Raw genomic sequence first — 15,243 nt, 5'->3', positions numbered from 1 at the left:
GACTTGAAATACATCCACAAGTACACCTCCAATTGACTCAAATGATGTCAATTAGCCTATCAGAAGCAACTAAAGCTATGACATAAATTTTGGGAAATTTCTTAGCTGTTTAAAGGCACAGTCAACTTAGTGTATGTAAACTTCTGACCCACTGGAATTGTGATACCGTGAATTATAAGTGAAATAATCTGTCTGTAAACAATTGTTGGAAATATTACTTGTGTCATGCATGAAGTAGATCCCCTAACCGACTTGCCAAAACTATAGTTTGTTAACAAGACATTTGTGGAGTGGTTGAAAAACATGTTTTAATGACTCCAAAATAAGTGTATGTAAACTTCCGACATCAACTGTAGTATTGTACAAACATGGCATAATCTAACAACTATATCAACTCATTATGCATAGGCAAAACCTTAAGCAAAGTGGAACTTCAGAACGATCAGCGAGAATGTATTGCTTGTGGTTGGAACACAAATATGAAATAGCAGGAAGTGTCAGCGTGAAACACGATGCCACCTATATTCCTCAGAAACACGTTGATGTGTGTACTACAGCACCGTTCTGTTGACTTTGGACCGGAGCTTGTTTTGTCAGATGTGGAACTCCACAGAGCTTATTTTACTGGAAATATATACGTACACTGCCGACAATAGCTATCACAGAAGAATAAGCCTTTAACATGCTGCTATAGCCATAAACACAAGTTATCCCTGACTGAAGAGGGAGAGAATCAAGAAAGAATAGTCTTAAAAAAAACACATCAGCTGACACTCAAAAGACCTAAGCAATCATCTTGTCATCAGGATTGTAATTAATCCACCTTTCTCCTGTTTGTTGTATTTTTTCTGACATCATGAGGCATTGTCTAAATCAAATCCAAGTTTATTGGTCAGGTACACAGTTTAGCAGATGTTATAGCAGGTGCAGCGAAATGCTTATGTTACTAGCTCCTAACAATGCAGCATAATGTCAAACAAATGTCAAACAAGCATTGCACATTACTTTTAAAGGTAATTCACACTAGAGCTGAAATCAGCGGCATTTACCGTGAATGCAATCTGCGAGAACTTCAGGAAAATTGCCTTTAAAAATGAACATTGTCGACAGTGCAATGCACTTGTCTACAATCCCAGTCTTTGAATTGATTGCGTGCCTACCTTCCATGTTGTTTTGCACCCAATGATGCTAATGGTAAGGTGTGGGTGATTTGTGTTGTTCGGGTGAACATTTAGAATGTTTTGCAGACGCGCTCATGCAGAACCAGTTAACTACTGGTGGTTACATAATTTAACAACAACCATAATCCCATCTATCTTGTTTACTGAATTGCTCAACAGTGGCATGTTGTCAAAAGAAAAAATAGTCTCACTGTAAAAATGTTATGTGCACAGTATTTCCAATAACCATAATTATCTGTCACGAGCTTTGAGAGGAAGGTACAGATAATGATGGTCTATGAAACTCTCAATTGCACCAACTAAACCAAATAAAATACCTGGTCATAAAAACGTTGACGATACATGTATTAGTTAATATATGTGGCACTGCAGGATCAACCTGCTACTTCATAAAACTTAGTTACTTTACCAGTCGCACTGGTTAGCAATACCATATGGGGGTTATATTTCAAAAGACGAAAATGTGTCTGTCTATTATGTCTCCCAGCATCTTCAGTAATTGTATACCTGTAACACTGATACTATACATAAGCATGTACCTGTATACAAAGTCACTAGGCACATGATCTTATATGCAGGCCTTAGCAAGGCCTGGGTTGGCATTGTAGTGTGAATACAAAGCATTGACTGAATTGACAAGACACACGCACACGCATACACACACACTTAAGGACTGAGGCACCTGTTATCAAATCACATGAACGTTTCTCCCTCAATATGAAAACTGAATGCACTATGCCAAGTTGTCAGTCAACTCTGTTGTGAGATTTGTTGAGGATATTTGCAAAACCCCAGTTAAACAAGGAAGCCACCTGTTGTGTTTGAAGACAAACAGTGTCACAATATCACCCACACTGTCTGAGGCACATGTTATCAATTCACATGAATGTTCAAGTTCCTCCATCAATATGCAGTGGTGTAAAAATACCTTAAAGTACAAATTAGTAGTTTTTTTGGGTATCTGTACTTTTTTTTGATATCTGTACTTTACTATTTATATTTTTTTACAACTTTTACTTCACTACATTTTTAAAGAAAATAATGTACTTTTTACTCCATACATTTTCCCTGACCCCCAAAAGTACTCATTACATTTTGATTGGTTAGCATGACTGTCAGAGTCATGTGTTATAGGTGGCAGGGAAGTCAGGCGCAGGAGACTCAAACTGAGTCTAATGGAATTATTTAATAACAATGAACGAAACATACTCCAACCACTAAATGTAACAAATAACAAAAATTGGTACGAGGACCCGACACGCACCAATACAAAAAGATATACAACACTGAAATACAAACAAAGACATGAGGGGAAACAGAGGGTTAAATACACAACAGGTAATGAATGGGATTGAAACCAGGTGTGTAGGAAGACAAGACAAAACCAATGGAAAATCAAAAATGGATCAATGATGGCTAGAAGACCGGTGACGTCGACCGCCGAGCACCGCCCGAACAAGGAGAGGCTTCGACTTTGGTAGAAGTCGTGACAAGGACAGGGAACTGGTCAAATTCACACACGTATCAAGGGAACATCCCAGGTCATCCCTACTACCTCTAATCTGGCAGACCCACTCAACAAAAATGCTTTGTTTGTAAATTATGTCTAAGTGTTGTAGTGTGCCCCTGGCTATCTGTAAATTAAATAAACAAGAGCATTGTGCTGTCTGGTTTGCTTAATATAAGGAATTAGAAATTATTTATACTTTTACTTGGACTTTTGATACTTAGGTATATTTTAGCAATCACATTTAATTTTGATACTTAAGTCTATTTAAAACCAAATCGTTTTAGACTTTTACTCTAGTAGTATTTTGCTGGGTCACTTTCACTTTTACTTGAGTCGTTTTCTATTAACATAACTATTACACAAGTATGAAACTTTTTCCACCACTGTCAATATGTCAACTGACAATGCACACAATTCCAGGTAGATTCTTGGGGATTTTCCAAACCCCAGTTAAACAAGGAAAGACACAGCCACTTGTTGGGTTTGTGTTATCAAATGTTAAAACACCATTAGCAAACAACAGTTCAGGAGTGACAACAATCATGACCGGAAGACATACAATTAAAGGGTTTTAGGTTTGTAATGCTATCCTAAAGTTTAATATACATGCTTCACATTCCAATTGTATTCCTTATATTTTCTTATATTCAAATCCATGTATTCAATGCTTCTGAGAACAATCTTGTAACGCAGATGCACATTTTATAATTACAATTTTAATACCTGTTATGACTGATATTGTGGCCAATGTAAGCTTTACGTGCATAGTTGTACACACGCGCACGACTGTTTGGGTGGTGTCAGAGTTTTTTACTGGCATGAGCACCTTATTACCTCAAGGAAGTATAGGCACATACCATCGTCATCATTGCCAGTAAGTCTGACTGAACAACACAGCACATCGGCACCACAGATCTGAACACACTCCCATGGCTTCTTGATGACTGCGTGACAGACATGTTTATAGTCAATTGCATGTCTATCCATATATTAATTATGCTGCATCGGTTTCACACATAAAACATTGTGAAAATTCCATCAAATAATGGCAGCCGTAGGAACATTATACATGGAATGAACAGAAGCGATCTGTAACTCTATAATAGCTTAAGGTCAATTATTCATCTAACCAGGCCTCCATGGCCATGACTGACTGCTGCAGGCCCGAAAAACAAATAATGTCTAACCTACTATTGGATTCATTAATTCAGAACATATAACAACTTTTATATAGTAAAGATTATCCCTATGTCTAGCACAGCAAACACTTTAATAGTTCATGCATATACTGCAGAACAGTGATTGGCATATTTTGTCAGAACATTGACAAAAATTAGGTTAGCAATCAATAACGAAGTTGACACCGTTGACAGAGGTGACAGTTGATGAGTGGCAACGATCATGACCGGAAGACATGCTAATAAAGGGTTTCAGGTTTTTATTGCTATCCTAAAATATGAGATACATTCTTCACATTCCAATCATATTTCTTATATTTTCTTACATTTCTGTGTCAGAAAACAACAACAGTCTCATTTGAATAGAAAAAAGACTAAAGACTAAAAGTAAGACTAAAAAGTACAAAAATCATACCAACATATTTTTACACTTTACAATCTGTAAACCGCATATGAGAACCGATTGGGTTTGGGCTCGGGACAAAAAAAGAGAAGAGTCAAGTATCCTATAAACACTGAGTCTGGACTAGAAAAGGTCAAGGCTGTATTGCCAGAATAACTCAAGAGTGTGGAATACTACAATTTGAGCAAACCTCTACTGTAGGTGTAGTATTGGCATGCTCGATAGGCAGGAAAATCACACTTTCTTCATAAGAATATTGCATGCACTCCATGTTTCTACAGAAGGGTAATCCTATAACTATGCAGAGAAATGTAAGTTAAGCCCTAATGGTACCTGACAGCCTCTAAGTCAAGGTTCCCCAACTGCCAGTGATTTTATTTGACCCCCCAAGTTCTCTGAGCAATTGTCTTTATTTTACTTTACTTTAAATCAGCTCCAAGCTATTTTAATGTGGGAAATCTGTTGCAAATTATTCCCACACATAGAGATACAGCATGTGATCATATACAAATATAAGCAAGGTTTAAAATTATTATTTTTGGTCAAATATTATCGCTGTTTGGGCTTGCAGGTCAATTTGTAGTTTACAGATTATTTATAATTATTTTTTCCTCCCCGTGACCATAAGGTCAAGAAAACAAATCAGCCCGGGGCTGAATCTAGTTGATGATCCCTGCTCATAGTCCTTTTTGGTTAGGTAACCTAAATGTCAATCATATTGGAATACATCAGGCAACTGTGTGTGCAGGTTTCATATCAAAACATATAAATGCATGGAATTTAAGTACCTCAGTGACAGATACAGATTTCTGTAACTTTTTTTTGTTGATGGAGAGGTCTGTTCAGTAAACCTGCATGGAATGGCACTGTCACGCCCTGGTCGAAGTATATTGTGTTTGTCTGCATTTATTTGGTTAGGCCAGGGTGTGACATGGGTTTTTGTGATGTGTTTTGTCTTGGGGGTGTCAAGCATAGTCTATGGCTGCCTGAGTCGGTTCTCAATCAGAGTCAGGTGATTATCGTTGTCTCTGATTGGGAACCATATTTAGGCAGCCATATTCTTTGAGTATTTCGTGGGTGATTGTTCCTGTCTCTGTGTTTGTTGTCACCAGATAGGCTGTATAGGTTTTCACGGTCCGTTTGTTGTTTTGTATTGTTAAGTTATTTAATGTCTAGTTCATTTTTCATTAAAGAACATGAGTAACCACCATGCTGCATTTTGGTCCGCTTCACCATGGACAGACGAACGCCGTTACAGGCACAGTGCATGGGTGTCTGTCGACTCAACTAAATTAGAGTTCAAGTCCAGATGTAGCACTACTCCATGTTGTGAAGGCTAGCAGCAAATGAACCCAGCCCAGTGGGTTTAGCTTTACCAGCATGCTCCTGTTGCATGGGACAGGGCGTAGGTACAGGGACACTGTGCCATGGGAGAGGTGGGTGTCACTACAAAACTCTGCTGCCTAAATCCTGGCAGCACATCACCCCTGTCCTCCACTGGATCCCAATGCTTTGATTCTCCTTCTGACCTACCTCTCAGACCTTTTCCCCTACCAACCCACACGTGCACTCCGTTCCACCACAGCAGGCCACCTTGTCACCCCCAGGTCAAAGCTCCAGAGCTTCAGTGACAAGGCCTTCTCCAGGGTTGGCCCTAGGCTCTGGAACTCCCTCCCTCCAGCCATCCGTGACTCGGAGTCCATCACTATTTTTCAGTCCCTCCTAAAGCTCCACCTCTTTGACAAGGCCTACCCTTAAGCCCCCACTTCCCCACATATACAAGCAAAGTAATACACTTCAAAGACACTCCCCTCTTCACCATACTGACCAGCACTTAACCCAAACCCTACCCATTAACACTTTACAATACGTTCTCTTGGGGGACGTTCTCTTGATAAGTGCGTGAATTGGACCATTTGTCTGTCCTGATTAGCATTCAAAATGTAATGTGTTCTTTTGGGTGTTGTCAAAAAGTTGTCAAAAATGTAAATAGTAAAGTACAGATACCACAAAAAATATTTAAGTACTTTACACAGCTGGATCTCAAAAGAACACAAGAATGTAATTAACACAAATTCACAGATACACATACTGTAATAATCAACAGATGATGATGGTGAATGGAATAACTGTGGATCATCATTTCCCCAAAAATCTGCAATTAGTTTTGCACATTGCAATGCTTCCCTTAGAGAAGTGTGCAAAGCCCAGACAGAAGAGACTGCACAAAAAATAATTCACAAGATGAAAATGAGAGAGGGTAAATTCTCTATGCAATTTGTTTCACTTTTGGATACAGAAGTTCTGCTAGATAATTGAGCACACTGCTCAGCAAGCAAGCATTAGGTGTAAGCTAAAACAGATTTTGTTAATATAGAAATTCTGCTAGACGATTTAGCGCGAGACAATCTATTTAGCTAGGTAACATATCATGACAAACATTAAGTTTGCTGGCTAGTTAGCGTCGCTACCGAGCCAACTAGCAAACGTTAGCTTTCAGCTAGCTAGCGAACATTGACATGACATAATTTACATGCAATTTGTTTAGCTAGCTTTTTGGATTAGCACACCAGCTAGCTAGTTATAAAACCTTTGTCAGCACATTAGTGGTTACAATTTTAAGGCTAACTTACTAACTAGCTAGCTAACTAGTGCATTAGCAAAACAAATTATAACTAGCTAACCCATTTAATCAGTGGGAGCTAGCTATTAGCATTAGCAAGTAAAGTTAAACACTAGCTAGCTATTATTATCATCATTACTATCATCATCATTACTATTAGCAAGCAGTGGATAACATAACTAGTACGCCTAAATGGTTTAAATCATGAGAATGATTAGTAAAGCTGTGAAGCTAGAGCTTCTATGCAAAAAGTTCCTAAATTCCTCTTAAGGTCTCAGATTTCATGACGGAAAAATGCTCAGCAAGAAAGAAACAGATTAAGACACAGAAGGGGACCATGAGACCCTATATATTTAAATAGTTAAATCTGTTGTCAATTTCTATTCTGACTTGTAATGTTGAAAAGGGGATAAAAAGACACCCCGTTTATCTGAATTAGCTAGGCTACTCACTATAAAAATTGCTTTACCAATGTATGTTTCTATTAAAATACATTTTGTTCTTACTATGTATTGCATGTTTGAGGAGATTTATAACTGCATACAATGTTTTCAACTCCTTAATAAATGACCAGAAAGTTTCCACTTTCTATAAGGGTATTTTTTCAGCAGCTATAAATGTTGGTAACTCATTTGTTAATGGTCAGTGGTTTGTATAATTTTAGCAGTTATACAGGTTGAGAACTCAGTTATAAATGTTCATAGGTCTGTCACTTTAAAATAAGGTATACTTTTAGCAGTTATACATGTGGGTAAATAATTTATAGATGACTTGAGAGTTCACACAGAGCTTAGACAAACTTATAGGCAGTATCGAGTACTCATCACTACATACAGTGGAGCAAAAAAAGTATTTAGTCAGCTACCAATTGTGCAAGTTCTCCCACATACAAAGATGAGAGGCCTGTAATTTTCATCATAGGTACACTTCAACCTTGACAGACAAAATGAGAAGAAAAAAATCCAGAAAATCACATTGTAGGATTTTTAATTAATTTATTTGCAAATTATGGTGGAAAATAAGTATACCACGACTCCATTTTGCTGATACCTGCCTACAGACAAAAACTAAAAAAAGAAGCTCCCACGCTGAGGTCTGTCCAACGCTGGTCCGACCAAGCTGACTCCACACTCCAAGACGGCTTCCATCACGTGGACTGGGACATGTTTCGTATTGCGTCAGATAACAACATTGACGAATACGCTGATTCGGTGTGCGAGTTCATTAGAACGTGTGTTGAAGATGTCGTTCCCATAGCAACGATTAAAACATTCCCTAACCAGAAACCGTGGATTGATGGCAGCATTCGCGTGAAACTGAAAGCGTGAACCACTGCTTTCAATCAGGGCAAGGTGTCTGGTAACATGACTGAATACAAACAGTGCAGCTATTCCCTCCATAAGGCTATCAAACAAGCTAAGCGTCAGTACAGAGACAAAGTAGAATCTCAATTCAACGGCTCAGACACAAGAGGCATGTGGCAGGGTCTACAGTCAATCACGGATTACAGGAAGAAATCCAGCCCAGTCACGGACCAGGATGTCTTGCTCCCAGGCAGACTAAATAACTTTTTTGCCCGCTTTGAGGACAATACAGTGCCACTGACACCGCCTGCAACAGAAACATGCGGTCTCTCCTTCACTGCAGCCGAGGTTAGTAAAACATTTAAACGTGTTAACCCTCGCAAGGCTGCAGGCCCAGACGGCATCCCCAGCCGCGCCCTCAGAGCATGCGCAGACCAGCTGGCTGGTGTGTTTACGGACATATTCAATCAATCCCTATACCAGTCTGCTGTTCCCACATGCTTCAAGAGGGCCACCATTGTTCCTGTTCCCAAGAAAGCTAAGGTAACTGAGCTAAACGACTACCGCCCCGTAGCACTCACTTCCGTCATCATGAAGTGCTTTGAGAGACTAGTCAAGGACCATATCACCTCCACCCTACCTGACACCCTAGACCCACTCCTATTTGCTTACCGCCCAAATAGGTCCACAGACGATGCAATCTCAACCACACTGCACACTGCCCTAACCCATCTGGACAAGAGGAATACCTATGTGAGAATGCTGTTCATCGACTACAGCTCGGCATTCAACACCATAGTACCCTCCAAGCTCGTCATCAAGCTCGAGACCCTGGGTCTCAACCACGCCCTGTGCAACTGGGTACTGGACTTCCTGACGGGCCGCCCCCAGGTGGTGAGGGTAGGTAACAACATCTCCTCCCCGCTGATCCTCAACACTGGGGCCCCACAAGGGTGCATTCTGAGCCCTCTCCTGTACTCCCTGTTCACCCACGACTGCGTGGCCACGCACGCATCCAACTCAATCATCAAGTTTGCGGACGACACAACAGTGGTAGGCTTGATTACCAACAACGACGAGACGGCCTACAGGGAGGAGGTGAGGGCCCTCGGAGTGTGGTGTCAGGAAAATAACCTCACACTCAACGTCAACAAAACTAATGAGATGATTGTGGACTTCAGGAAACAGCAGAGGGAACACCCCCCTATCCACATCGATGGAACAGTAGTGGAGAGAGTAGCAAGTTTTAAGTTCCTCGGCATACACATCACAGACAAACTGAATTGGTCCACTCACACAGACAGCATCGTGAAGAAGGCGCAGCAGCGCCTCTTCAACCTCAGGAGGCTGAAGAAATTCGGCTTGTCACCAAAAGCACTCACAAACTTCTACAGATGCACAATCGAGAGCATCCTGGCGGGCTGTATCACCGCCTGGTACGGCAATTGCTCCGCCCTCAACCGTAAGGCTCTCCAGAGGGTAGTGAGGTCTGCACAACGCATCACCGGGGGCAAACTACCTGCCCTCCAGGACACCTACACCACCCGATGTTACAGGAAGGCCATAAAGATCATCAAGGACATCAACCACCCGAGCCACTGCCTGTTCACCCCGCTATCATCCAGAAGGCGAGGTCAGTACAGGTGCATCAAAGCTGGGACCGAGAGACTGAAAAACAGCTTCTATCTCAAGGCCATCAGACTGTTTAACAGCCACCACTAACATTGAGTGGCTGCTGGCAACACACTGACACTGACTCAACTCCAGCCACTTTAATAATGGGAATTGATGGGAAATGATGTAAATATATCATTAGCCACTTTAAACAACGCTACCTTATATAATGTTACTTACCCTACATTATTCATCTCATATGCATACGTATATACTGTACTCTATATCATCGACTGCATCCTTATGTAATACATGTATCACTAGCCACTTTAACTATGCCACTTTGTTTACATACTCATCTCATATGTATATACTGTACTCGATACCATCTACTGTATCTTGCCTATGCTGCTCTGTACCATCACTCATTCATATATCCTTATGTACATATTCTTTATCCCCTTACACTGTGTATAAGACAGTAGTTTAGGAATTGTTAGTTAGATTACTTGTTGGTTATTACTGCATTGTCGGAACTAGAAGCACAAGCATTTCGCTACACTCGCATTAACATCTGCTAACCATGTGTATGTGACAAATAAAATTTGATTTGATTTGATGCTGATACAAGAAAGGGCCTTCCCCAAACTGTTGCCACAGAATCATCTAGAATTTCATTGTATGCTGTAGCGTTAAGATTTCCCTTCACTGGATCTAAGGGACCAAGCAAGAACCATGAAAAACAGCCCCAGACCATTATTCCTCATCTGTTACGCACACCTCTGTGAAGAGGGAACGCAACACACTGCTACAACTCAACTCTCCGTGAAGTGAAAGAGGTATGGACTGTAGGTGTGAGTAAGGATGACAAAAGGCAGAATTGACCGTATACTAGGAATTTATTCCTTCACACGGTAATATGGGGAAGAGGGGCTGGACGGAACCAAAGCAAAGAAAGTAAATATCAAAGCCCCCTCTCCTATCTTACCTGCCTAAACACTACTTATCTAATTTATCACCACCTGGTGCACTAACCAAATTACAGGGGGTGGTCCGCCCAGGTCTTGCCTAGTGTGCCAAGACAGTGAATATACTACGGGTATGCCCGCGGGCCTCTTTCCTAAGCACTCCCTAGGTGCCTTCCCCTTACCCCCTGGGAACAAATGAAACAGAATATTATTACCAATTTCACAAACACACTGAGAAACACAGGACATCAAATAGGCTCTGTCTGACTGAGCAACAAACTCACACAGAACATACCAACTGCTCCCAGCAGCAACAAACACAGTAAATTACCCACAGCCATCAGCCTGCTCTCTCAGGAAATGCATGCTGCAATGATCTCTCTGCAATCTATATCACAATCAATCTTTCTGCAATATCTCTTCTGAACAGAACACTGGCTTTTATATAGCTCCAGAAGGAATGGGTAATTGGAGACAGCTGCGTGGGGTCAGGGGTCAGCTCTCCAATTAGCCATAGAGTCGACCAATCAGCTGCTTGGGGAGAATTCAGGAAGCAGTCTCCTGAAACACACACTCAAATACACAAGCTATAACACAGACACTGGGGAACAAAACATCCTCCAACAAACTTTTCAGTTGGCACTATGCATTGGGGGCAGGTAGTGTTCTCCTGGCATCCACCAAACCCAGATTCATCTGTCGGAATGCCAGATGGTGAAGCGTGAGTCATCACTACAGAGAACACGTTTTCACTTTCCAGAGTCCAATGGCAGCAAGCTTTAACCCACTCCAGCCGAAACGTGGCATTGCACATGGTGAACTTGCCTGTGTGCAGCTCTCGGCCATGGAAACCCATTTCACGAAGCTCCCGACGAACAGTTTTTGTGCTGGCGTTTCTTCCAGAGGCAGTTTGGAACTTGCTCGTGTTGCAACCGAGGACAGATGATTTTTACGCGCTACAGCACTCGGTGGTCCCGTTCTATGAGCTTGTGTGGCCTACCACTTTGCGGCTGAGCCGTTGTTGCTCATAGACATTTCCAATTCACAATAACAGCACTTACAGTTGACCGGGGCAGCTCTACCCAGGTTCTGTTATCTCAGGTTGTAAATTCCTGGTGGAGACTAGCTTCCCCTTTTCATGCAGAGAGCGAGACCACAGAATGAACAAAGGATTTCACGTGGCCGAACTCCTAAATCCCCAAAATGGGAAAATGAAACTATATGTCCACTTGTGAGAATGAGGGAAGGGTCCTTGGACACTTCAGGGACTGTTACGTTGTGGGTTTCATTTGGTGACCTCACGAAGGACAGGAAACAGACATAACTATATCTCTGAATGTGTACATTTCTCAATAGTGTTTGCATCTAATTCTTGTATAAAATTAATCAGTAAAGATGAAACTATTTGTTTAAATGATGTAATGTGATGTTAAACCAACCTTTAATGTGAGATAATTGTATTCCCTTTGAAGTTTAACTAAGTCATTGGCCCACCCCCGTGAGCACAGACATGATCTGGCGTCATGGAACCACATTTTCTACTGTTACGAATAAAATGCCCCTCCTAAGAAAATCCTCATCAGACAAAGCAAACCCACAGCGTGAACTGTGATCCGGAATAGTTATTGAATTCCTAACCATACCACATGGAGCATTTGGCTACACGGATGAAAATGGTTAAACTTTGAGACTATAGATCCCTACAGAATAAGAGCAAATCTTAGATACTACGCTACGGTCGTGGCCAAAAGTTTTGAGAATGACACAAATATTCATTTTCACAAAGTTTGCTACTTCAGTGTCTTTAGATATTTTTGTCAGATGTTACTATGGAATACTTAAGTGTAATTACATAAGTGTCAAAGGCTTTTATTGACAAGTACATGAAGTTGATGCAAAGAGTCAATATTTATTATTGCAAGCTGCTCCATCATGCTGGAAAAGGCATTGTTCGTCACCAAACTGATCCTGGATGGTTGGGAGAAGTTTCTCTTGGAGGATGTGTTGGTACCATTCTTTATTCATGGCTGTATTCTTCCCTTGGCTGAGAAGCAACCCCACACATGAATGGTCTCAGGATGCTTTACTGTTGGCATGACATGGGACTGATGCTAGCGTTCACCTGGTCTTCTCCGGACAATCTTTTTTCCAGATCCCCCAAACAATCGGAAAGTGGATTCATCAGAGAAAATGACTTAACCCCAGTCCTCAGCAGTCCAATCCCTGTACCTTTTGTAGAATATCAGTCTGTCGCTGATGTTTTTCCTGGAGAGAAGTGGCTTCTTTGCTGCCCTTCTTGACACCAGGCCATCCTCCAAACGTCTTTGTCTCACTGTGCATGCAGAAGCACTCACACCTGCCTGCTGCCATTCCTGAGCAAGCTCTGCACTGGTGGTGCCCCAATCCCGCAGCCGAATCAACTTTAGGAGATGGTCCTGGCGCTTGCGGGACTTTCTTGGGCGCCCTGAAGCCTTCTTAAACAACAATTGAACCGCTCTCCTTGAAGTTCTTGATGATCTGATAAATGTTTGATTTAGGTCCAGTCTTACTGGCAGCAATAGCCTTGTCTGTGAAGCCCTTTTAGTGCAAAGCAATGACGATGGCATGCGTTTCCTTGCCGGTAACCATGGTTGACAGAGGAAGAACAATGACTCCAAGCTCCACCCTCCTTTTGAAGCTTCCAGTCTGTTATTCGAACTCAATCAGCATGACAGAGTGATCTCCAGCCTTGTCCTCATCAACACTCACACCTGTGTTAACGAGAGAATCACTGACATGATGTCAGCTGGTCCTTTTGTGGCACGGCTTAAATGCAGAGGAAATGTTTTTTGGGGATTCAGTTCATTTGCATGGTGAAGGGGGACTTTGCAATTAAATGCAATTCATCTGATCACTCTTCATAACATTCTGGAATATATGCAAAATGCCATCATACAGACAGACAGCAGACTGTGAAAATGTATATTTGTGTCATTCTCAAAACTTTTGGCCACGACTGTAATTAGTAGTCTGCAGCTAGAAATTATGTAAACCTGGGATGCGAATACCGACAACTGCCTATACATCTATACTAGGAGAACATTTCTGAATGGTACTCTGAAGTATTCATTCTAACCACGAAAGACTGATCTTCAGGGAAAAGAAAGAGAGAGAGACTCGGATTAACTCTCCAGCAGACGGACCGGATTTGAACAGAGAAGACAACAATTATCTACACCATAAATGTGTACTTGCAATTAGACTCGAATGAGCGGCCGTTCATGTGCGAAGGATTAGCATTTCAATGTATATGATTATAGACAATGTAATGAATCCATTTTGAGTTTCCCGCTCTCTTTCAGTCCACACCACCTTCCCTTTGTCCACCAAGCCGTCATATCGGTTTAGCCAACTAGGGGATCTTCCCTATCATTGTTAATAACAAACTGTTTGTTTGTTTATGCATTTCTGTGATTTTATTTTAGTTAGTTAGTAAATAAATATTAAGCCAATTGGTGTATGGATGATTTATAGTAAAGGCTGGGATTGTGCAGATCAAACATTTATGACATTCAGATGAGACTGACGTGAGGTAAAATAATAATTCATTAATATAAGACTAATTGATAAGATATTAAAATATCTGAAGTTATATTTAGAAAAGTATAACTTTGTAATCTGAAGATTTTCCGTGGTGCCCCGACTTCCTAGTTAATTAAAATGTAAATGATTAGTTTAATCACGTAATACTAACTACAGAGAATTGATTTGATAAAATAACAGTCTTCTCCTTTAATGATGCCAAAGACACAACACTGCCTTGTTCAGGGGCAGAGCGACAGATTTTGACCTTATCAGCTCAGGATTTGATCTAGCAACCTTTTGGTTATTGGCCCAATGCTCTAACCTGCCGCCTTTGCCCCAGTCTGTTAGGTTACGATATTATTGTAAAATGTATTAATCTACACACAATACCCTATAATAACAAAGCAAAAACAGGTTTAGACATTTTTGCTAATTTGTTCAAGTAAAATCACAAATATTCAGACAAATCACACAATACTTTGTTGAAGCAACTTTGGCAACGACTACAGCCTTGAGTCTTCTTGGGTGTGACGCTACAAGCTTGGCACACCTGTATTTGGAGAGTTTCTCCCATTCTTCTCTGCAGATCCTCTTAAGCTCTGTCAGGTTGGATAGGGAGCGTTGCTGCACAGCTAATTTCAGGTCTCTCCGGAGATGTTTGATCGGGTTCAAGTCCGGGCTTTGGCTGGGCCACTCAAGGACATTCAGAGACTTGTCCCAAAGTCACTCCTGCATTGTGCTTGGGGTTGTTATCCTGTTGGAAGGTGAACCTTTGACCCCAGTCGGAGGTCCTGAGCACTGTGGAGCAGGTTTTCATCAAGGATCTCTGTACTTTTCTCCATTCATCTTTGCTTCGATCCTGACTAGTCTCCCAGTCCCTGCCGCTAAAAAACATCCC

Source organism: Oncorhynchus masou, chromosome 28 (genome assembly GCF_036934945.1).
Source record: "Oncorhynchus masou masou isolate Uvic2021 chromosome 28, UVic_Omas_1.1, whole genome shotgun sequence".
Classification (NCBI taxonomy): domain Eukaryota; kingdom Metazoa; phylum Chordata; class Actinopteri; order Salmoniformes; family Salmonidae; genus Oncorhynchus; species Oncorhynchus masou.
The sequence above is the reverse complement of the archived record's forward strand: the minus strand, read 5'-3'. Positions refer to the sequence as shown.